This window comes from Argopecten irradians, chromosome 2, assembly GCF_041381155.1.
Source record: "Argopecten irradians isolate NY chromosome 2, Ai_NY, whole genome shotgun sequence".
In the NCBI taxonomy this organism is placed as follows: Eukaryota; Metazoa; Mollusca; class Bivalvia; order Pectinida; family Pectinidae; genus Argopecten; species Argopecten irradians.
Window position 1 is genome coordinate 45,473,991 of NC_091135.1, and position 24,683 is coordinate 45,498,673.

General features: G+C 37.2%; 1 pseudogene; it reads left to right on the plus strand.

The window, feature by feature from the left end:
* Positions 1-1,819: 1,819 nt before the first annotated feature.
* LOC138316662 (uncharacterized) lies at positions 1,820-14,179 on the plus strand (annotated as a pseudogene).
* The last annotated feature ends 10,504 nt before the right edge of the window (positions 14,180-24,683 follow it).

The following is a 24,683-nucleotide window of genomic DNA, read 5'->3' on the forward strand; positions in this document are numbered from 1 at the left end:
AACATAATTTTTCGATGAGCATATCATGTCATTTTAAGAATATTGTTTTTGATAGAAATTAGGTTATCTATCAATAAAACTTCTTAATCATAAACTGAAATTATTATAACAGTTAAGAGATTAGAAACCGTAGATTTATATTTGACGCATCGAAATGATATGTCTACTATTCGCATTTTTTATAATTTAAAGGCAAAACGATCTTTTTAAGTATAGTTTAGACGTCAGTTTAAATAAAATGCCTGTTTTATTTAGTTTATATGGTTGAACTCTCTCTCCACCGGTGTGTTTTGGTCAGGTAGTTATGCAATAACCCTGTCGCGAAAGACAAGTTCACCTTCAATGAAAAACCCATTACATAATAAATACAACACAATTTCTTTAAAATAAAGAGGCTATTTTATACAGAATTATGAGAGACTGATATATATATATACATACAAGATATGAGGATGAAAACATTAAAAAATAATACGAATGACTTATTATGAAATAAGTTTCGGCGTTTATCTAATATTTGTTTTCAGGTTTTGGCATTATTACAACACATATCACAATTTCGGAGAATAGAACATACTTTTTCTGTATCACAAAGTGTTAGAAAACAGAATTTGTCCTACTAGTCTTTAAGATAAGATCATTTCTAAAATCCTGATATAACGGACAATTTAATAAAACATGAAACTCATCTTCTATTTGATAATGACAGTTAAAGATGTTCCAGACTTTAGATTTTACATTTTCATAACGACCAGTTTCTATTCGAATATGATCCGCTCCACATCTGAATTTTGCTAGGGCGCCACGTGCTCTTGTATACATAACTTTAAATAAATAAACTTCATTGCTAAAAAATCACTCTTAAAGTAATTGTAAGTTCTCAAATTACTTCGGCCACGACCAGATGCAGGCAAGGAGTTGTTGAATTGTAACTTTCAGGAATCGCGAAAATAGCGATTTTGCACTGCTAAAGGGATGAAGTTCCGATAACATATCTAAAGGCTTTAATTGTAGAAGACCGAAACGTTCCTTGAACCGGAAGTTCAAGTTACGACCTCTTGGCCCGTGTTTAGAACAAAAGACCACGAGAAAACTTTTCTATTAATCACGAAAGTGCATGTATCCAAAGATAGAATAGTCCACCTTTTGGAAACAAAGAAGCATGACTTAATTACACCATTACATTGATTCTAATTCAGTAAAGCATATGTATGCGAACGTATTGTTTTATTCACGTTACAGACCTCCAAAAAACATATCGTTACCAAGCGCTACTGCAAGTATATAATTACTATGACGCACAGTCAGACAGGCGTTACGTATCTGTGTTTTAAAAAGTTCAGGACGGGTGTAACCTCGCCCCTAAGAACCGTAATCTGATTATCACGCCGAAATGTGTATATTTATAGACAGTATGATAGACAGAAAAGCCATGTATTTTTAAAACAACACCACAACATTTAACATTACATCAGATGTTGAAATCGTATTGTTGACTTTATAGGACAGTTGATCTCAGAACGTCACGATTTGTATTTAATCGAAAAGATTTTTATGAATGAATGGTTCCGATTGAGTAGACTTATTTAGGAGACATTTAAATCGTGGTCATTGCTGACGCAAGCACGACATGGGTACGTATCATAGGCTAGAGTATTGTTTAGCTACCTATAAATAATGAACGAAAGATAGGAAAGGCCATTTAAACGTAAACGTCCACAGAAGTTACATCTACATTTGGATAGATACGGAACCCGTAGACGAACATTACGGAGCGACGTACTGTCCTATAGAACGTAAATTGACTGATATTAACATTATGGGGATGCCGAGTATTGTCATTACTCCAACTAAGACAGAGTCTGCCTCATCTAAGAAAACAGAAAGACCGTCATCAGCTGGAGGGAAGACAACAAACTCACTTAAGCCAAAATGCATTCGCGGCCACAACCGGTCATCGTCAGCTGACATCAAATGGTCAGTCGTCAAACCAAGTATCGTCGATAGTCACCGCAGTACCTCGCTTCCATCTGTGTCTACGTTAGCGTCGTCCAAATCTGAAACATGCCAATGCAAGGAATCAGGCGATGGTATCACTGGAAGCAAGCTTCAGGCCTTCTATCAAGTTTGGTCTTTAAAAGACACAGGGAAACGAACTGTGCATCGGCAACTGGAGCCACCGTCGGCATGGAAACGAAATGAAAATTTCCGGACATGTGGATGTGCCACTCGTAGCCATCAATCGAACACATGCACGAAGAAAGTGGAATCCTGTTCATCTTGTAAGAAACTGTAAGTGAATGACTTAAGTAAATGGTATTGTCTAGACTACGTGGGAATCGTGCATATATTATCGACATCCAAGTTGTGGAGAAATGTGTATAGAAAAGAGAAGGCATTTGAAGACATAATATGAATGAAAGTGTATTCAGTGTGAAACAACAAATACATTTTAACTTTTGGACGGTTTTGTGTAAATCTAGTAAAATACGTCTGTAATTAAGTGAAGTATTAGTGGGATATAATCTGCATATCGGACAAGGTGAAATCCATATTCATGAACATTTAATAGTTACCAGCATGCATATTTTTAATTGACTGTTCCATAGCAATTGTTTACAATATTAATTCTATATATATTTTCTAGTCAGTATTGTTTTTAAATGTGCCATATAAACGAACTAACTTGTACTTGTGATAAAGATGTTTACAAAATCCTGCTGGCAGGAAAACTATGTTGTTTACTACAGAAATAAAATATATGTTTGTAAACAGTTCAACATCTGTGTAATAAATTCCATCTTTAGGTATCCTGATCTTTACGAACCAGTTCTTATGAAAGGATGATAAGGTTAATCTTAAAACGTACTTCTGATAATATACCTTTCCCCCGTAAGTTGATTGTAGTTAACTGCGATATATTGTTCACACATCAGATGTTTGATTTTATCATGCTTTGAAGAGCTGGTTCAGACTATTCACTCGAAAGGTCGTAATCCATTTCACATCAATCTAAACAAAAACGCTTGGTTGTTTTTATACTTGGATGGCGGACATAACGGTATGAGATAAATGTAAATAAACAATTTAAAATCAATGCTTTTTCTTTGAATTACATCAAAAAGTGCAGAACCTGCTTTCAGATTGTTTTACATCAAAGAAATATGTGAAACTATTGGTTGATTTTGCTTAACGGTTTATCATTAACTGTGCTCACTTAAGGACATCCCTATCATAATGAAATATTGCTCTTTTATATAAGGCACCATTGAGAATCCTTCACCAGATCGTCAGGTCACATTACATCCAAGCCAGTCGTCACACTCCCTCTATTATGCTGAACGTTAAGCAAGAGCAGAAAGTAACATTTTCATAGATTAGAATGAGTGCCAAACAGATGACAGAACTAAGAGCCTTCACAGCAAAGCTTTCATATTTGAAAGGGAGTTAAACGACTGGTTTCTCCGTTGTCAATGTATTGTGATAGATAGTGTGTGTTTGTTTGGTGTTATCGGCGGCATGCCAATGAGGTGGTACTATGAAAAGGACAAACGTTTCCAATATTATTAGAGACAAAACACTAACATACTGAGGCCTCCCAAAATATACAACCGTTCACAAAAACACGTTGCATACAAAGAAGCCGCCCGTGAATGTCCTTAGCCGTTCATAGCACGTAATAAACCTGCTACACAAATCATATTTCAAATATTACAAAACATGGTTTAGTCCATTGTTCGTATATAGGTTTCTTTATGAGGAAAATGAGCATAGATTTTCGACAACCGAAAAAATAATGCCAATTCGTGAAAGAACATGCTTTAAATATGTTGATACTTGACAATTGAAGATTAAAAAGTTGTTAGCCGGGCTAATAGAACATACATATTTGAATCGTCTTTATTAGAATGAAATAATGTAATCACAGTATTAAGGGAAATGGTTAAATGTCAAATGTTTGCGTAGCCAAGGAGTAATTGTAAGAATAACAAACAAGTATGTTAAAGACAGCAAAGTTGAAAACACGTATAAGAAACAAAGAGAAACGACATGATGTCATTGATTATAATGATAATAAGCATTGTTTAATGTTTAAATTATCCCTAAAAGTTGAAAATTCTAGAGTATAACATGCGGAAGCTTTTATATGAATGTAGGGTTTGAAGCTATTTTTTAAAATGGGAATAAGGTTCATTTCAGTCTGTGAATGGTCTGTGACTTGCTGTAGTTTTGGCATAGAAAATACAAGCTATATACATAGCTTATTTTATGCTGCGATACAGCTATTTTAAATATTTTTTACATAGTTTCCTCATATCTCTTTTTGAGGCCTCCATATCTTGTGGGGCCCCTTTCAATAGCCAGTTTAGCTGCTCAAGATCACTGATTTGCTGGCTATTTTTAGCCAGATGCTAGAAAATCTTTTAGCGGCGCGATTTTGTACAGCAGCTTTGTGAATCATTTAATTTCAACTAGGCGATTTCATAGACAATTTTAAGACCACCCCAGTCCACCCATTTAGTTTTCTTGTTTATTACATAATTAATATATCTTGATGTATTTGCCAGAATGTGTAATTCTATAGAACTTTGTTGTTTTAATTTCTATATGTAAGCATATATACACATGTATATATTTATAGCATGGTGAAATTCTGTGGAATCCCCACCAAATGATGGAAACTGTTGTAATTTATTGTTCAAAAGTTGAATTTCCACATGATAATTTTTGAAGAATAAAATAATATGATGCTTCTTATAATAAAACATCATGGCTAAAGATGGTCAATTTAAAGTAATGGCGTTTTTTCAAAACGTGTGATATTTCATGCGACATTTACCACGGTGTCATTAGTATATTGATGTTTTTATGGATCTGAATCATAAATAAACATTCATATTCACACATTGCATGTTTTTATGACAGTTTGTGATGGTGGAAATTACAAGAAATACAACTATAATGATTGACCAGAAGAAACTCTTAGACGTTGTGTTTTAGATTTCCTTTTGTTCATGTCAAGAAAACAAATTGACTAGAATGGCAATTGGACGTACAAAAGCAATCCATTTTGTAATTTGATAATATGATTAGAAACTAGAACAAGACAAAATATAATATGAACAGTGGTTTAATTGACTATTACCAACGACAGTTTAGACAGTGAACTGTTGGATGATGAGTGAGTATGCGGGTTGGTGCGGGATGGTGCGAGTTGTGTAGGTGGATAGTGAGTACTTAACACACAGTTGAAAAATATGGAACAGTTAACAATACGTATTTTACATCTCATGAACCAACAGGATAATCTAAGTACGTGTCATTTACAGAGGTGGCGATAAGGCGGAGTATCACCGGTCTATGGTCGGTACCTGGTAAATATCCAATGTGATGTTCGAAAACTCGGAATGGTAATGTTGTTATGTATGACACTAAATACATGTAGTTATGAGATAAGGGAGATAACTCCTATAGCTTTTTTTATCAATACATCCTATGAAGGTCATATCATTGATTTAGGTTATAGAACTTTCTAGAATTTAATCATGTATAAACAAATATGTTTGTAAACATGTTGATTTTAAGTAGAGATCTAGAATGATCTATTTCCAGAAAGTTATGTGTGTTTACTTGTTTACTGTTTTTAGTTAGATATTTCTAGAAGTAGAAGGTTCTCCAATATTCTTGAATTACGGTTTAGCTATATATACTCCAGCTGTCCAAGGCTAATCAGAACTGTAATGAGACCTGTAATAAGACATATCAAGAATTGTACAGCGCCATATAAGATTCTATTGGGAGAGCTATTGTGACTTTATCTGTGGATTATTACAACACTTTGTGTGGATTTTTTCATATTGCCTGGAACTTTTCAAATCATCGGTGGACATTCAATTTCCTTGTGGATTTGTGATTATTGTTAATTTGAAACCTGGAAGGATCAAGGATTATACCAGGACATTCGCATACAGATAAGTAACACTTTAAATCATCGTACTAGTCTTGTACCACCACCAATTACTTTAGATATTGTAAACCATCTCTGTATAATATTGTATATATAATTAAATTGTGTTTTGAATTTAGCTGCTGGTTTCTCCTTTCTGTTATTCGTTCATGTAACAGAAGTGGGGGCTCGTGTCCGAGATCGATATTTTATTTGTGGAATCTAACTTTGAAAAATTAATTAAGAAATTTTCAAAATTTGTGTACAAACTTTGAGTTTTGAAACCAACAGCTAGATAAATATGACTACTATGCAGGTAGAACAGTTTGTTAAAGCACCATCCCTGGAAGTTCTTTTGCAAGTTAGTAAGAAGGATTTACTGTTATTGGGTAAACATTTAGGCCTTACTATCAAAACTAATTTGAGGAAAGCTGAAATTAGGAATGTAATTATAAGATATTTTGTTGACAATGGCAAATTTGACTCTAGTGCATTAGATAGTATAGAGGAAACAGTCAGCTCAGAAATTCAAATTAGACAAATGGAACTTGAACATGAAATGAAACTAAGACAAATGGAAATAGAAAAAGAGTTAAGAGAAAAAGAAATTGAAAGAGAATTAAAAGAAAAAGAGATTGAGAGAGATCAGATGTTAGAGCTAGAGAAGCAGAAAATTCAAGCTGAAACAGAACTTAGAATGAAAGAATTAGAGCTAGCTTCTCAAGACAGTTCAAGTAATCTAACTTTTAGGGGTTTACAAGGAAACAGAGGTTTTGATGTCAGTAGAAACATTAGGTTAGTTCCTCCTTTTCAAGAGAAAGAAGTTGACAAGTATTTTCTGCATTTTGAGAAAATAGCTGACAGTATGAAATGGCCTGAAGATAAGCTTACAATGCTTCTTCAAAGTGTCTTGATTGGTAAAGCTAGAGACATTTATTCTTCTTTTATCTGTAGATGAGATTTCAAATTACCAAGTAGTCAAGAAAGCTATTTTGAAAGCTTATGAGTTAGTTCCTGAGGCTTACCGCCAGAAATTTCGAAACTCGAGAAAGAGAGATGAACAAACTCATGTAGAATTTGCCAGAGAAAAAGAACAATTATTTAATAGGTGGTGTGATTCTAAAGAAATTGATGAGGATTTCGGTAAATTGAGGCAATTATTGTTGATAGAGGAGTTTAAACGTTGTGTCCACACAAACATAAAAACTCATTTAGATGAGAGAAAAGTTGAAACACTTAGTGAAGCAGCTACAATGGCTGATGATTACGCTCTCACCCACAAAGGCTCATTTGTTAAAAACAGTTCTCAAGACAAAAACAGTACCACAGGTACTAGTAAATTTGGTCAGCCTAGGAACCCAACCTTTAGTGGCCCTTCTAACGACAAACCTAAATTAGGTGATAAGACTAAGTCTGATTCTAAAACAGATCATAGGGCAGGTGTGGGGTCTCCTTCTGGTCTTGTTTGTAATTACTGCAAGAAAGTAGGGCATACTATGTCTGAATGTTATTCTCTCCAGCGTAAGGAGCAAAGGCGTAAACAGTCAGTTCCTTCTGTGTTAGCTATGTCAAAGCCTAGTCAGAAACTTAGTGATATTGTGGAAGATTCTAAAGTGTCTGTTGAGATTAAGAGCTCAGAGTCTGATAGTGTCTTGGAGAAGTACTCTCCCTTCATTTCTGAAGGTTTTGTTTCACTTACTAGTGATATTACCAACTTGAAACCTGTGAAGATTTTGCGAGATACTGGGGCTTCTCATTCTTTGATATTAGATGGCGTAGTGCCTTTGTCTGAGGAGACCTCATGTGGTAGTAGTGTTTTGCTTCAAGGTGTAGAGTTAGGTTTTGTTAATGTGCCTCTCCATTCTGTTTATTTAAAGTCAGACTTGGTTACTGGGCCTGTCACCATTGGTGTTAGACCGGAACTTCCCATAGAGGGCGTGTCGCTCATTTTAGGCAATGACTTGGCTGGAGAGAAAGTTAGGGTAGATCCCTTAGTGTCCAGTATTCCAGATAAAACAGATGATGCTGAGTCTATTCAACAGGAATTTCCTGGTATTTTCCCTTCTTGTGCTGTAACTCGTTCAATGAGTAAGAAGGTTTCTGATGTTGCAGTAGTTGAGGATCATTATAGTCCAGGGTTAGGTGACACTTTTTTGGCTCATGATATAGAGGATGTCGGGGGCAAGTGTGATCTTTTGAGCAATCCTGCAGACTTTGATAGTGATAGAGTTGTTCCTAACAAGGGTACTTCTTTGTCTGACATGATGAGCAAATCATCTTTGTCTAGAGAGGAGCTTATAGTAGAACAGGAAAAAGATCCTGAAATCTCCTTACTGTGTGATCGGGCTTTGAGTGAGGAAGAGGCGGAGAAAGTCCCGGTTTGTTACTTCCGTAGGTCAGGTGTGTTGATGCGCAAGTGGCGCCCCCCTGATGTGTCTCCCGAGGAAGACTGGAAGGTTGTCAATCAAATAGTTGTCCCACCGAGGTATAGGCAAGATATTCTGAGTTTGTCTCATGATGTACCTATGGCAGGGCATCTAGGTGTGACCAAGACTTATAACAGGATCTTAGATCACTTCTTTTGGCCCAAGTTGAAACGGGATGTGGCTGATTTTTGTAGGTCTTGTCATACTTGTCAGGTGGTAGGGAAACCTAATCAGAAAATCCCTGTTGCACCTTTGCACCCCATTCCAGCATTTGAGGAACCATTTAGTAGAGTCATTATAGACTGTGTAGGTCCTCTACCCAAAACTAAGTCTGGGAATGAGTATCTTTTAACTATTATGTGTGCTTCCACACGCTTTCCTGAAGCCATTCCACTCAGGAATATTAAAGCCCCTAACATAGTCAAGGCTTTGGTTAAATTCTTTACATTGGTTGGTCTTCCAAAAGCTGTCCAATCGGACCAAGGTTCGAATTTCATGTCTGGTATTTTTCAACAAGTCATGTACCAGCTCCAGATCAAGCAGTATAAGTCTAGTGCTTATCATCCAGAGTCTCAGGGTGCTTTAGAACGTTTTCATCAGACATTGAAGAATATGATGAGATCTTATTGTTTTGAAATCAAAAGAGATTGGGACGAAGGTATACACATGTTGTTGTTTGGCGTTAGAGAATCTGTACAAGAATCTCTTGGCTTCAGTCCCTTTGAACTTGTGTTTGGACATACTGTACGTGGTCCTTTGAAAATTTTGAAAGACAAAATTTTGGACGAAGATTCTAAAGTTAATCTCTTAGAGTATGTGTCTAACTTTAAGCAAAGGTTGACAAGGGCATGTGAACTGGCAAAAGAAAATTTGGCCGTTACTCAAACCAAAATGAAAACATGGTATGATAAAGATGCCCGTGCAAGAAGTTTTGATCCAGGTGACAAAATTTTGGCTCTATTACCAATACTGGGTCAGCCTTTGCAAGCTAGATATTTTGGACCTTATGTTGTTGAGAAAAAGGTCGATGATGTTAACTACATTGTACAAACTCCAGGGAGGCGCAAGAAAACTCAATTATGTCATGTTAATATGCTTAAGAAATATGTAGATAGAGAAGAGAGCAAGACCTCTCAACCTATTGCTACTTTGGCCTATGTACCATCACAAAGTGAAAGTACAGCTGATATTTGTAAATTAGACTTAGATGGTGGTGTACAAGATGTAGGTTTAGACTGTGGTGTTAAGTTACGGAATTCAGATGTGCTCGCGAACTTGGACAAGAAACTATGTCATCTATCGGAAAAAGAACGCAATGAACTTAAAGATTTGATACTTGAGTATAAACATTTGTTTCCGGATACACCAGGCAAAACAGATGCTATCTATCACGACGTGGATGTAGGCGATGCGCCACCTGTCAAGCAACATCCTTACCGTGTCAATCCTTTGAAAGAAGAACACTTAAAGAAAGAAATTCAATACATGTTGGACAATGATATTATTGAACCAAGCAAAAGTGAATGGAGCTCTCCATGTGTTCTGGTGCCAAAGCCAGACAAGACATACCGGTTCTGTACTGACTTCAGAAAAGTAAACTCTGTCAGTAAAACAGACTCTTATCCAATTCCAAGGATTGACTCATGTATTGACAAAGTTGGCAAAGCCAAGTACGTAAGCAAGTTTGACCTGTTGAAAGGATATTGGCAGGTGCCATTAACAGAAAGAGCTAAAGAAGTGTCGGCATTTGTAACCTCGCAAGGTTTGTACCAGTACAAAGTTATGCCATTTGGTATGAAGAATGCCCCGGCAACATTTCAACGTCTTCTTAACAGCGTGATATCAGACCTGGAAGGCTGTGATGGATACATTGATGACGTCATCAACTACCACGACACGTGGGAAGACCATCTACGCGGGATTCGTGAATTCTTCGAAAGACTCACTACCATGAAATTGACTGTAAACTTATTGAAATGTGAATTTTGTCATGCAACTGTTGAATTTTTAGGCCATGTTGTAGGACAGGGGCAGGTTAAACCTGTTCAGGCCAAAGTAGAATCAATTATAGATTTTCCAGCTCCTGGAGGCAAGAGAGAGCTGATGAGGTTTCTTGGTATGGCTGGATACTACAGAAAATTTTGTCAAAATTTCTCTGTTATAGCAGCTCCACTTACTGCTTTGTTAAAGAAAAATGTCAAATTTGTCTGGTCAGACGAATGTAAGTCTGCCTTTGAGAAATTGAAAGCCATACTATCAAACTCACCAGTTCTGACTGCTCCAGATTTTAATAAACAGTTTAAACTGTTTGTTGACGCCAGCGATGTAGGTGTTGGTGCTGTTTTGATGCAAGAAGGTACTGAACAAATTGACCATCCAATTTGTTATTTCTCGAAAAAGTTTGACAAACACCAGAGAAATTATTCCACCATTGAGAAAGAATGTTTAGCATTGATTTTGGCCTTAAACCAATTTGATGTGTATCTATGCACTACAGTTGTGCCTGTGTTGGTCTTCACCGACCACAACCCTTTGACATTCATTGGGAAAATGAAAAACAAAAATCAAAGAATTCTCAGGTGGAGTTTGACTTTGCAAGAGTACAATCTTGACATCAAACATATCAAAGGGAAAGACAATATTCTAGCTGATGCTTTATCAAGGATTTAAATATTACTTGATATGTCAAGAAAGTTTCCTTTTCAAGAAAACTTTCTTTTCTTTAAGGAGGGGTGTGTTATGTATGACACTAAATACATGTAGTTATGAGATAAGGGAGATAACTCCTATAGCTTTTTTTTATCAATACATCCTATGAAGGTCATATCATTGATTTAGGTTATAGAACTTTCTAGAATTTAATCATGTATAAACAAATATGTTTGTAAACATGTTGATTTTAAGTAGAGATCTAGAATGATCTATTTCCAGAAAGTTATGTGTGTTTACTTGTTTACTGTTTTTAGTTAGATATTTCTAGAAGTAGAAGGTTCTCCAATATTCTTGAATTACGGTTTAGCTATATATACTCCAGCTGTCCAAGGCTAATCAGACCTGTAATAAGACATATCAAGAATTGTACAGCGCCATATAAGATTCTATTGGGAGAGCTATTGTGACTTTATCTGTGGATTATTACAACACTTTGTGTGGATTTTTTCATATTGCCTGGAACTTTTCAAATCATCGGTGGACATTCAATTTCCTTGTGGATTTGTGATTATTGTTAATTTGAAACCTGGAAGGATCAAGGATTATACCAGGACATTCGCATACAGATAAGTAACACTTTAAATCATCGTACTAGTCTTGTACCACCACCAATTACTTTAGATATTGTAAACCATCTCTGTATAATATTGTATATATAATTAAATTGTGTTTTGAATTTAGCTGCTGGTTTCTCCTTTCTGTTATTCGTTCATGTAACAATGTGTCTGTCACGGAAGCATGTATAATTGGAACTGTATATGTACTAATTATGTTGTTATTTTGTGGTATCTGTTGTATTTAAAATAGCGCGGTAAGTTGGGGTTTTAAATAGGTAAGTACCGTTAGGCGGAAACTACGTCACGGGTAGGTGTTCATGGCTGGTGCTATGTCGTGACGGACATGTTTCTTTGTCCGCGTGCCCGATAATATTTATCGGAGATTCCATAACATGTGAGCCAGGCACAGACATCAGACTGTGGTAAGTACTCTTTCTACCTTACTTCTATTCTGTTTTAGTTGGTATTATTGTATTGTACCTGATATTATCGTGTCAGACAATCTAGGTATCTGTGCGCTCCAGTTCTCCAGTCGACCGTGACTATTGTTTATCGAGTAGATTGAAATATGTTGTATTTATGTTATTTCATGTCATATTTCATATGTATCATATATATTAACATAGTATACTTACTTAATGCATGTGTTTGGTAACTATATATGCAATTCATCACTATGTATCACGGGTTTCATTCAATTATATAGAACTACGGAAGCCCAGTTCTATTGTTATAACGGTAAAGAGTAATGTGTGCGCGCGCGGGTAAAAAATGTATGGAAGCCGATGAGAGCAACTCTGAGTGTTATACCTGTTTATAGTATTTTTTGTTCATTTTGGAGCCGCACATTAGTGTGTATCATTGTATAATAGGTATATATGTTATTTAGTAATTGGTTTACATCTTATTAGTAACATAATTAGTTAAATAAGTGTAATTTCAGTATAGTTCTTTATAGGATTATGTATTAGGAATGTATGGAGTTTGTGTGAAAAATCGAAATAATAATTGATAATAAAATACTTGTAGCTTCACATTATGGGAGTTGGAAGCAAGCCCAAGGAACCAACAGCCATGACCAGGCGTTAGATATCCCAGCAACATCCCAAGCAACTGAACCGACCGGTAACATATATGTATTCTCCATCAAGGTCAATGTCAGCTATGGTGAGCTAGAGTGGTCTTACAGCGAGGGTTGTTTGTGAACAACGTAACTTAAATACCTGTCGTGTCTTGGACACTAGTGAATAGAGATAGCTGTTACTAATGGGCTCTGGATTGAGCTGGATGGATGGTGGATGGATGGTGTTCATCTTCCTAAACTCTTCACTGCATACTGCAGAGGCTCTAGATTGAGTGTTTTTTCCTCGATAAATTGGTGGCAGCGGTGGGATAACCAACGTTAGTTTGTATAGGAATGGAAATCTGATTATATTGACTTCGCTGTTAGGTGAGATTGTTTGACGGACTCCGGTTAGGGACTTCTTCTTACTTCACTTCTTTTCTGTACGTTAGTCTACGCGGACGTGGTCTTCGGAGAGCAGGTAAGTTAATTGGAAGGAAGTTCATGCTTTGTAACAGGTAAGTCCTAGTTTTTGTACAAAGTAGTACTTAATTCTTCGTTGTTCAGTATTATTGTCGTATTATTGTTGTTCTTATTTCCGGCACTAGTAAGTTATATTTTTTGCAGGATATCGTCACTCGCTGAGTTGATGAATATCGGAAAGGAGTTAGGATTGGAAGGTGAGGAGCTTCGTTCTTTTATTTAGGAGCAACAAGCTAAACCGTGAACAAGAGAGACGGGAACGACAAAATCAGAGAGATTTTGAACAGAATGAGAGAGACAGAGCCGACAAGAGGGCAGAGGAAGAACAGAAGCGTAAGCTGGAGTTGATTTAGGCGGGTCATCAGGTACAACCGGATATGGCTCAGAGGGACAATGCTGTGAGTAAAGGTCCTAAATTTCCCGCATTCAACGAGGAAAAGGACAACATCGATGCGTATATTCAGCGGTTTGACATGCGACAGCTCAGAGATGGAATCGAGATAGTTGGGGAGCTAACTTGAGCGCATTACTGACGGGTAATGCTTTAACGGTGTTTTCAAGATTGCCAGTTGATCAGGCGTTTGAATTCAACGAGTTGAAGAAAGCTTTGCTGAAGAGAATTGACAAGACAGAAGAGGGTTTCAGGAAGAGTTTCCGCACGTTACGACCAGAGGGAGGAGAAACCTTTTCTCAGTTTGCTATTCAACTGGACAATTATTTGGAGAGATGGATCGAGCTCACCAATATGAACAAGACGCATGAAGGTTTGAAGGACTTAGTCATGAGGGACCAGTTCCTTCAGGTTTGCAATCAGGATTTGTTGTTGTTCTTAAAGGAAAGTATACCCAAATCGATTGACGAGATGTCGGCCCTTGCAGATCAGTATGCAGAAGCTAGACGAACCAGAGCAGTTCATCTTGTGATGTCTCAAGCATGGGGGTCAGAAATCCTCGACATCCGGACATTCAGCATCTATGTTTTCATAAGGTAAGTCGTCTGGAGGCACATATGATATGGCAAAGGAAATAACTTGTTTTTATTGCAAGAAGGTGGGACATATTGCATCGGATTGCCGCAAGAAGAAGTCCGACAAGTTGAAGGAAGGGGAAGTAGCATCTATTGTGCAGGAATCTGGGAATAGCGAGGAACACGGTATTCCGAAGATGAGTCAGGTCTGTAATTCGAAAGCATCATCTATGCCAGTTGTCTTTGGTCGAGTCGGTCGTAAACTTGTAAACGTATTGCGGGACTCGGGTTGTGATGAGGTTGGAGTTAGACGAAGCCTAGTGGACACTGAGATGATTACTGAGAAGACCAAGACTTACATTTTAGCTGATGGTTCTCGACTCATCTGTCAGATCGCCCATATCGACATTGACACGCCATACTTTAGAGGAGAGGCGGAATCGTTTTTGTTGGAGTCGCCTCTCTACGACGTGATAGTTGGGAATGTCAAAGATGCTATTCCTGTTGATCAACCTAATGAACAGTGGCAGACAGATTCCATCAATGCAGTACAGACTAGAGCAGCAGAGAAACACGAAGCCTTTTAAACCACTGCAGGTATCCAGTTTCATGAGTGATCTTTGGAGCGTACAGGATCTGAAAGAAGAACAGCATACAGATGCTAGTCTAGAGAAATTTAGGAAGCTAGCGAGGGAGAAAGATACGTGAAAATGACCCGGGATGATGGCGGAAAGTCTGTGATTCTTAACCACAAAGGATTACTCTACAGGGAATTTCAGAGTCCGGGATCGCTACAGGGAAAGTATTCCGACAGCTGATCGTTTCAACGGAGTATCGACAAATGGTGAAGAAACTTGCACATGAATCGATAATGTCTGGCCGTCTCGCCGCAAAGAGAACTTCAAGCAGGATTCTGGCGGAGTTTTTTTGGCCGGGAATCCAAGCGGACGCTACGCGTTTCTGCCGTTCATGTGATATTTGCCATCGCACGTTTCCAAAGGGAAGAGTACCAAAATCCCCGCCGGGAAGTATGCCACTGATAGACACTCCTTTCAAGAGGATCGCTGTGGATTTAATGGGACCCTGGAACCGGCGAGAGAGCGTGGTAATAGGTTCATCTTAACTGTGGTGGGCCACGCTACAAGGTACCCGGAGGCTGTGACACTGAAGGGGATTGAGACGGAGAGAGTTGCTGAGGTGCTAGTGGAAATTTTCAGTCGTGTTAGTGTACCAGCTGAGATGTTGACAGACCAGGGGGCTTAATTCACATCTGGATTGATGAAGGAAGTGAGCAGGTTATTGTCGATTCGCCTTGTGGAGCGCTTCGAACAGATGCTGAGAAAGATGGCGGCTGAAAAGCCGAAGGACTGGGACCGTTATCTCAACGCGCTGTTGTTTGCATACAGAGAGGTACCACAAGAAATCTGGGATTTTCGCCTTTTGAACTGTTATACGGCAGAGTTGTTCGTGGCCCTATGATGATTCTTAGAGAATTACTCACTAAGGAACTACCAAATGAAGACATCAAGATGACCTATCAGTATGTGATGGATCTTCGTGAACGTATGAAGGAAACCTGTCAGGTTGCTATGGATAACTTGAAGGAGGCAGGACGAGTTCAGAAGAGAAACTTCAATAGGAGGACGAAATCCAGAGAATTAAAATCGGGAGACAACGTACTTGTGCTCTTACCAACGAAAGCAAATAAGTTGTTGATGCAATGGCGTGGCCCTTACGAAGTGGTGGAAAAGGTTGGACCCTATGATTACCGTGTAAACAGGGACGGGGAAATCAAAACCCTACACATTAATCTGTTGAAGAAATACGTTGAGGCAGAAAAAGTTGTAACACAAAATGACGGAGGGATTTTTACGTGTATGGTGACCAGTGTGGTAACGGAGGAAGGAGATCAACAAACAGAAATGGATTTTTCTAGTACACTGGAAGCACTTCCAAGCGACATAGGGAAGGAGCATGTTGAAGATGTGGAAGTGTCCAGTGATTTGTTGACGGATCTGCCCGGAAGGACTAACCTTGCACAACATGAGATCAACACAACGACTGATATTCCTGTTCATGTAAATCCCTATCCACTACCTTACACCACCAAAGAGGTTATCAAAGAAGAAGAAATGAATAAGATGATGGAGATGGATGTGATAGAACCATCAGTTTCACCATACTCGGCTCCTGTGGTCATGGTTAAGAAGAAAGACGGAACGAATCGTTTTTGCATCGACTTCAGGAGACTGAATCGTGTCACAATATTTGATGCTGAACCGATGCCCAACACTGATGACATTTTCCCGAGGATAGCTGGAGCTAAATACTTTTCCAAACTTGACCTAAGCAAAGGTTATTGGCAAGTGCCTTTATCATCGGAAGGAAAGCCCATGACAGCCTTTTCCACACCTCAAGGCTTGTTCCAGTTCAAGGTGATGCCGTTTGGCCTTGTGAACGCGCCAGCGACTTTCAGTAGATTAATGAGGAAAATCCTTAAAGAAATGAACCACATTGACAACTTCATAGATGACATCTTGATCTACACAGACACGTGGGAGAAACATATGCAGATGCTCAAGGATTTGTTCGCAGACTCCGAGTCAGTGTTGAAAGCGAGACCAACCAAGTGTGCGATAGGATTTTCTAGTCTATCATGTCTGGGACATATTGTAGGAGATGGGAAATTGCAGCTAGAGGAATCCAAGGTGAAGGCTGTTGCAGACGCACAGCGACCGGAGACGAAGAAGCAAATGAGGTCGTTTTTAGGATTGGCCGGGTTTTACCGACGGTTCATTCCGAAATTTGTTGCAATCGCTGTTCCATTGACGGACCTGACGAAGAAAGGTTGCCCGAACAAGGTGATTTGGACAGATATTCATGACAGAGCATTTTCGACGCTCAAGAGCATGTTGACGGCCAGACCTGTTATCAGATTACCAAATTTGAAACAAGAGTTCATTCTTCGGACAGACGCATAAGACACTGGTCTGGGTGCTGTTCTGTTGCAGGAAGAGTATGGAGAAAAGATGCCGATTGCCTATGCTAATAGGAAGCTTCTTCCACGAGAGAAGAACTATGCTATCATCGAGAAGGAGTGTTTGGCAATTGTGTGGGCAGTCCAGAAGTTTGAACCATATATTTATGGCCAGGAATTTATTCTTGAAACGGACCATCAGCCTTTAACATACCTGCATAGATCGAAAACTGCAAACGCGAGACTAATGCGTTGGGCGCTACTCCTGCAGCCATATAGACTGAAGATTCGCGCCATCAAAGGATCTGACAACGTTGGAGCAGACTACTTGAGTAGGCTATAGGACCTACATGCATCGTGATTGTTGCAGAGAGTGTGTCACTTTCTTCGGAAGCCCGGGGATGTGTCACGGAAGCATGTATAATTGGGACTGTATATGTACTTATTATGTTATTATTTTGTTGTATCTGTTGTATTTGAAATAGCGCGGTAAGTTGGGGTTTTAAATAGGTAAGTACCGTTAGGCGGAAACTACGTCACGGGTAGGTGTTCATGGCTGGTGCTATGTCATGACGGACATGTTTCTTTGTCCGCGTGCCCGATAAGATTTATCGGAGATTCCATAACATTTGAGCCAGGCACAGACACCAGACTGTGGTAAGTACTCTTTCTACCTTACTTCTATTCTGTTTAAGTTGGTATTATATTGTATTGTACCTGATATTATCGTGTCAGACAATCCAGGAATCTGTGCGCTCTAGTTCTCCAGTCGACCATGACTATTGTTTATCGAGTAGATTGAAATATGTTGTATTTATGTTATTTCATGTCATATTTCATATGTATCATATATATTAACACAGTATACTTACTTAATGCTTGTGTTTGATAACTATATATGCAATTCATCACTAAGTATTACGGGTTTCACTCGATTATAAAACTACGGAAGCTAAGTTCTGTTGCTATAACGTTAAAGCGTAATGTGTGCGCGCGCGGGTAAAAAACGTATGGAAGCCGATGAGAGCAACTCTGAGTGTTATACCTGTTTATAGTATTTTTTGTTCATTTTGGAGCCGCACATTAGTGTTTATCATTGTATAATAGGTATATATGATATTTAGTAATTGGTTTACATCTTATTAGTAACATAATTAGTTAAATAAGTGTAATTTCAGTATAGTTCTATATAGGATTATCTATTCGGAATGTATGGAGTTTGTGTGAAATAATAATTGTTAATAAAATACTTGTAGCTTCACATAATGGGAGTTGGAAGCAAGCCCAAGGAACCAAAAGCCATGACCAGGCGTTAGATATCCCAGCAACATCCCAAGCAACTGGACCGACCGGGAACATATATGTATTCTCGATCAAGGTCAAGGTCAGCTATGGTGAGCTACATTGTATTGTGGTCTTACAGCGAGGGTTGTTTGTGAACAACGTGACATAAATACCTGTCGTGTCTTGGACACTAATGAATAGAGATAGCTGTTACTCTATGGGCTCTGGATTGAGCTGGATGGATAGAGTTCATCTTCCTTAACTCTTCACTGCATACTGCAGAGGCTCATGATTGAGTGTTTTTCCCTCAATAGCTAGTTATCAGCTATTTGTCACTGGAACTTTGTGTGAGGCTACATAATCAAGACATTTTAGGGAAACTGTTTGAATGTTTGCGTATTAGTGAGGGTGTATGACTATTTTGTATAAATTTATCGCATATGTCGTTTATCACATTTATAAATAAATATCATCTTTGTTTTGTTTTCAATAGTCTCCGTTTTCATTTCCCGACGCTTGTCCCACGTTAACAGTGTCCAAATATTTAACCATTGCGGCGGCCCTTTTTTATTTTTGTTGCTTTTTTCATTATCATAAATATTTCTAACGGGACCATTTTTTTTATAAATATGAATACTTATATATTACTCAGCAAGTTCCTGTTGCAATCTTTTTTAAGTATTTCACAGGATGTGTAATATTGTGAAAATAGTAATAGCAGGCAAATTAAATGTCAATGATATGCAATGTAATCAAGGATACATTCCTACAATATATATTATTTTATGAAATCATGTCTCGCATTAGTTTTCCTCACAGACTAGATTTAATAGACAATACCATACTTAAATGTATGAAACATAGATAAATATTTAGTAATTACATGTGAACAATTTTGAGGTGTGAGAAAAGAAATGAAATATATATACTTCACCGAAAATGGTGTCGCTTGAGAGGAACTATAAATGTTCATGAATGTGTTTTGTTTGTAGACTGTGAATTCTTTATTGAGCCATCATTTTGAGAAATAGTCAAAACGCTACTTTTCTTAAAAACACAATGTATCTACCGTTTTAAATCGATCCCTAAGGTTCCCTTGTTCCGAAAAGCTCACAAAGATGGATCCTTGTGTAAAATTGAAAACATCCTTCAATAAATAATTTTCTGTTTTGTAAGCATTCTTCAAGTATGTTTTGTTGCCGCTTTCTATTTGACAATAAGAACACATAAGTCACGAAGTAATGTAAACATCTTTCAAGCTATGGGGCGGACGCACAATAAATTTGTAGCATTATTCATATTCTTATTTGTATTTATGATATGACCAGCAACATCATAATCCGTTTTTTGTCGGTCGCATTGTCTTGCGCTATTATCCATTACTTGTTATTAGTTGCATAAAAATAATCAATTCTCATTACCATGTCGTATGATTTAGGTATGTCAATAACTTTTGTGACATTCGTGTCTTATCTTTTAGCATGAGGGTGTGATGGTCCACTAATTCCATGTCATTTCAAATCGATGGATTAAATACTTCGGACGCTATTGATGGATATCAGCCATGCGATTAACTGATATTAAAAACTAGAATTATGTCAGTATAACATGAAAAGCCGCTGCAATAACAAATTTATTTTGATTGCTTATTCATCCTAAAACGGTCTATCATACAGATCCGATGCTACGGAACACGTGTACGTGAATACCTCGAAAATGTTTGTGTTTGTTATTTCTGTCAAGTTAATTCACGGGTGATTTATTTTAATCATTAAGAATTAGGAATTGTGGACAGTGATCATATACATTGATACATTGTTTTCACTTCAAACCGGCATGGTTAACACGTTTTAGTGTTCGCACGGCTTGTCATTTGTTTACTTGAATCGGCATAGATATTCGTCATTGGTGCACATCGTTTCTGCAGTCGTGGATTCAATATAATCATTACATGAAACATCTACTCAAGGCATTTACAGTTTTTAAATATGTTTATTTGTGAACGTAACCTACCTGTATGTCACGATCAGTTGGAGAAACCATGCTTTACTTTTCGGCCGCCATGTTTTGTTTACGCAGTAGTCAGTAAAATATGATTAGCCGTAAAGTTTCGTATTTAACTCTGGATAAAAAATACTTAGTACGATGTTTTAATGCAGTTAATACTTGCATTAATTTCTGAAGTATTATCAAACTATCGTCGTATCAATAGCAATACCGAACGAATTCCCAAACACGACCCGAAGTGAAACATGTGAAATCATGGCTTCGACCCGGCGCCATTTTCCACGGTACTGCCAGCGAAAAATAGGTCATCTTCTGAAGCCACATACATGTACCGACATGCAACATGCTAATAATAAATAAAAATGCATCACGAAAATCCCATTTCTATTTGTGAACTGCAAAAATATCAAGTAATGCTTATAATAATATGAACTGGTTGGTGACATGGCTATCGTTTGTTTATCTGGCGAAATGTCAATACCGGAAGTCAGCAGATGCGCACGCATCAACCGGAGATGGGTCCAACACGCACCTATCTTAATAAAGCCGCTTGGCTCAGCCATTAGCGGCTTTAAAATTGAAATAATATAGTAGCTAATATATAACCTCCATATGTATCCGATTAGTCTAAAACTAAAAGCATTTCAATATTTTCAAATGTAGATATATTTATTGTCAGTATTTTAATAGTTTTGCTTACTTTTTAATTTGTTGCCTTGGTTTTTTTTATGTATTCATTCTTTGTTCACATATGTAGAAAATAAGTTTGAACGTTACCTGCTGCCCCTAATGCATGATCGTACAAAGCGACTAAATTTATGATCTTATATTTTCTCTTCTTCCTAACTGGTTTTATTCTTCCTTACGTCTCCCTTGACACCGTCTCACCTCTGGCATTCTGTGGATCACTCGCCCCTTTGAGGTAAGCCCTGGGTTCTGTTCAATTTGACCGGATGGAGTGTGTTACTTGGTGTCTTCGGTGGCATGCTTCAGTGATATAGCACTATGAAAAGGGCAAGACTTCCACTATACAAGAACACACATCACGAATTTATACCGCAGTCCGAAAACACACACCCTCACTTCATACAAGCAACATACTTGACCCTTTCTGTTAATAGGACCTTGATATAATCAATCAAACAATTGTGTGGCACTTTGGAATGATGACGAATATTTGTTTCTTGAAATTATGAGAAATTGAAAATTATATTTAATCAAGATCCAGAAAAAAGAGGAAGCACAAAGTGAAAGACCAATAAAACACGATAGTTTTGTGCATCTTATATCATCATAAGGTGTTATACTTTATCAATAAACATACTTAAGCACTTTCACCATAATTTATGTTACAAAAAATTAATAGGACCGTATCGCTTCATGTATGTCAGATCATAATTCAGCAGACACATTATGGATACTTATCAGCAAGACATACTTATTGAGTAATAGGTTACAGCGTGTAAACGTTAATCAGATTTATGTTTGTACCTCAAACGCAGAGGGGTAATGATAATACAATAAATAATAAGATATTAAAATCGAAACCGTTCATTAAAATCTAGGTTTTCTAAACATAGTAATGCTGTTTTATCACATATTTCGCATATCAAATCTGATATGGATTGAAGCCTGGGGTTTCGGCGACAGGCTAACTACACAAACACATTACGCGCAAAATTGTTATCAAACACCGAGTCTGGTTGGGTCTTTGTTAAGCTAAAATCATCCATTTTAATGTCAATTAGAACAAAACCATTACCAAACGTATTAGATAGATATAGCACTATAAAAAGGGCAACAGTTCCACTATACAAGAAGGCACAACATGAATATACCGCAATCTCCCAAAACACGCACCTCTCACAACATACACGCAAAACACCGCATACATGGGAGGCTGTCCTTACATGACCATAGCTTTAATAGGACGTTAATTAATCAAACATACAAACATAGATATATATATGTATTAGATAGTTTGAATATAAAATTGTATGAAGTGTAGATCTAAAAAACGTTAATAAACATTCAAATTAAGTCGTGTTTGTAAACTTTCAATATTCCGTTCTGACTGCAAATGATGACATGGTGACATCGTGGTTTGATCGTTTGATATGAAGCAATAGATGATAAGGAGACGTACCAAGGCCGTCTTTTAAAACACGACTCATTGACAAACAAATGGCGAATACATAAAAAGAGCTACATTGCACGAGTTCAGCATTACAAAAGAATATATTAAAGCAAAACACACAAACATCCACCAATTTCTATTCATGTTTTACACCCAGATTTTAATAACAAAGCACATAAAAAACAGTGTATAATAAAATGGCACAATCCCTCTTGAAAGGAGTAAAAACGATTTTGATTACGTGTTAATATATTGATTTACCCGACTTTTTTATACAGCCCACATTTTGGAAAGACATTTGACTCTTCAAAGTTACTTACTGACGTATCAATAGAATTGCAAAGCGTCTGTTTATTTGTATGTACACCGATTCAATCAGGCGCTACCAAACTCACCACGAATAGGTTGTAAATTGCATAATGATAGCCGTGCCACTTGATGTCATGTCAACTGGATAACAGAATAAAACAATCAAACCGGAAACCACATAGGGCACAAGTACCAATCTTTGGCTATATTCCATGTCAGCAAGAACACGACATCTTATAGATTTAGAACCTACTCCGTATGGTTGTCGCCGAATGTTTATTCAGTAAATACAATAAAGTACCACCGATATTTAATTCGTCTATTGAATTTGACCTCAGATGTGCTCCAGGCAGGTTTTAGATGACAAAGGTGTCGGTAAGTATACTGTGATTGTATAACTTATTAAAGGGAGGTGGGATTGAGGTATATCGGCGACAGCTATAAGTGCATACTGTACTTAACACTTGAAATGTCATTCCCGGTCAGGTCAAAAAGTAATATCTTAACGACTATCAGGTATATTGATTTGCTCCCTAATCACGATTGGAAATAGCTAGGTAGGGTTTTGTACGTGCGTAAATACAAAAAAAAAAGATAGATATGAAGAATGCCGTATTGGTACCTTACAAACCCCAAAAGGTCAACAAAACTATAGCGTAGGCTGATTACTCTGCGGCACCTACGATAACATTAGTCAATACAATAATGACATTAAACTGGCTTTTCCCACTAGGTAGGACCACTCCGTTAGAAATGAGGACCAATTTGTAAGAATTGTTGAAAATTGATTTATTTTCGCATAATGATCTCGCTTAATAAGATCAAAAATAATTTTATAAGCTGTTCATGTTCTTTTAATGTTATTTTATTGTGTGCTCGCAACCCCTCGACATTAGAGCTGATGTATCTGGATTTTCAATATCTGCGTTTAGGATTTCATAATTATCATTGTGAACATTAAATGGGCCATTAAAGTAAATATCACGATATTGCTGGAAACTTACAATAGCCATTGCATATAGTAAACACAAAACACATTATCAATATAAAACTAAGTTGGATGCTCTGTTCTGTATACAATTTTAAAAAGAATCTGCCAACAGAGAAAAATTGATATATGACTGAAACGAAAGTTGATTAAAATGTCTTATCACATTGACAAGTGGTTTAATGCCCCGCCACACTAGCACAACTTGTCACAACGAAATGTCAGCAGAACAGGATGGCAATGATATTGATTATCAAAAGGTATCCATATGGATTAATCATGAAATAGTAACCCTCAATGTAAAATACTTGCACCATACAGATTAAGCCATCACTATCATATAAACATATAGAAAATACAATGATCCAAATTATTCTAACCTAAGTTGACTGAGCCATAAAGGTCCTCGGGGTACTCACTGTCATAAAGGTCTTACCAATTATCCCACAGGGTAGTATTTGTTAATTTAATCATTACATATGTATGTAGAAATTAAAATGAATTTGACATTTATTATACACAAAGGATCTTATAATAAAACCAGGAAGTAAATTCATACCAGGTCTCGATACACTTTGTCAGACACATGTCCAGTATCTACAAGGTTGAGTATTGTTTAATAACTTAATGACACTAAGTATTCGCAAGGACTTAACTGCCCACTGATACGTTTGACGGGTTCAATATTTATTAAAGGGCCATTCTCTCTAGATTCTCTAGTTCAGCTAGACTAAAAAAACAGTACTTAATAACTTGTATAAAATAAAAAAAATCCTATTGTATTTTTTATTATCATTTTCCTTTAATTGATGAAGACGTGTTTCAAC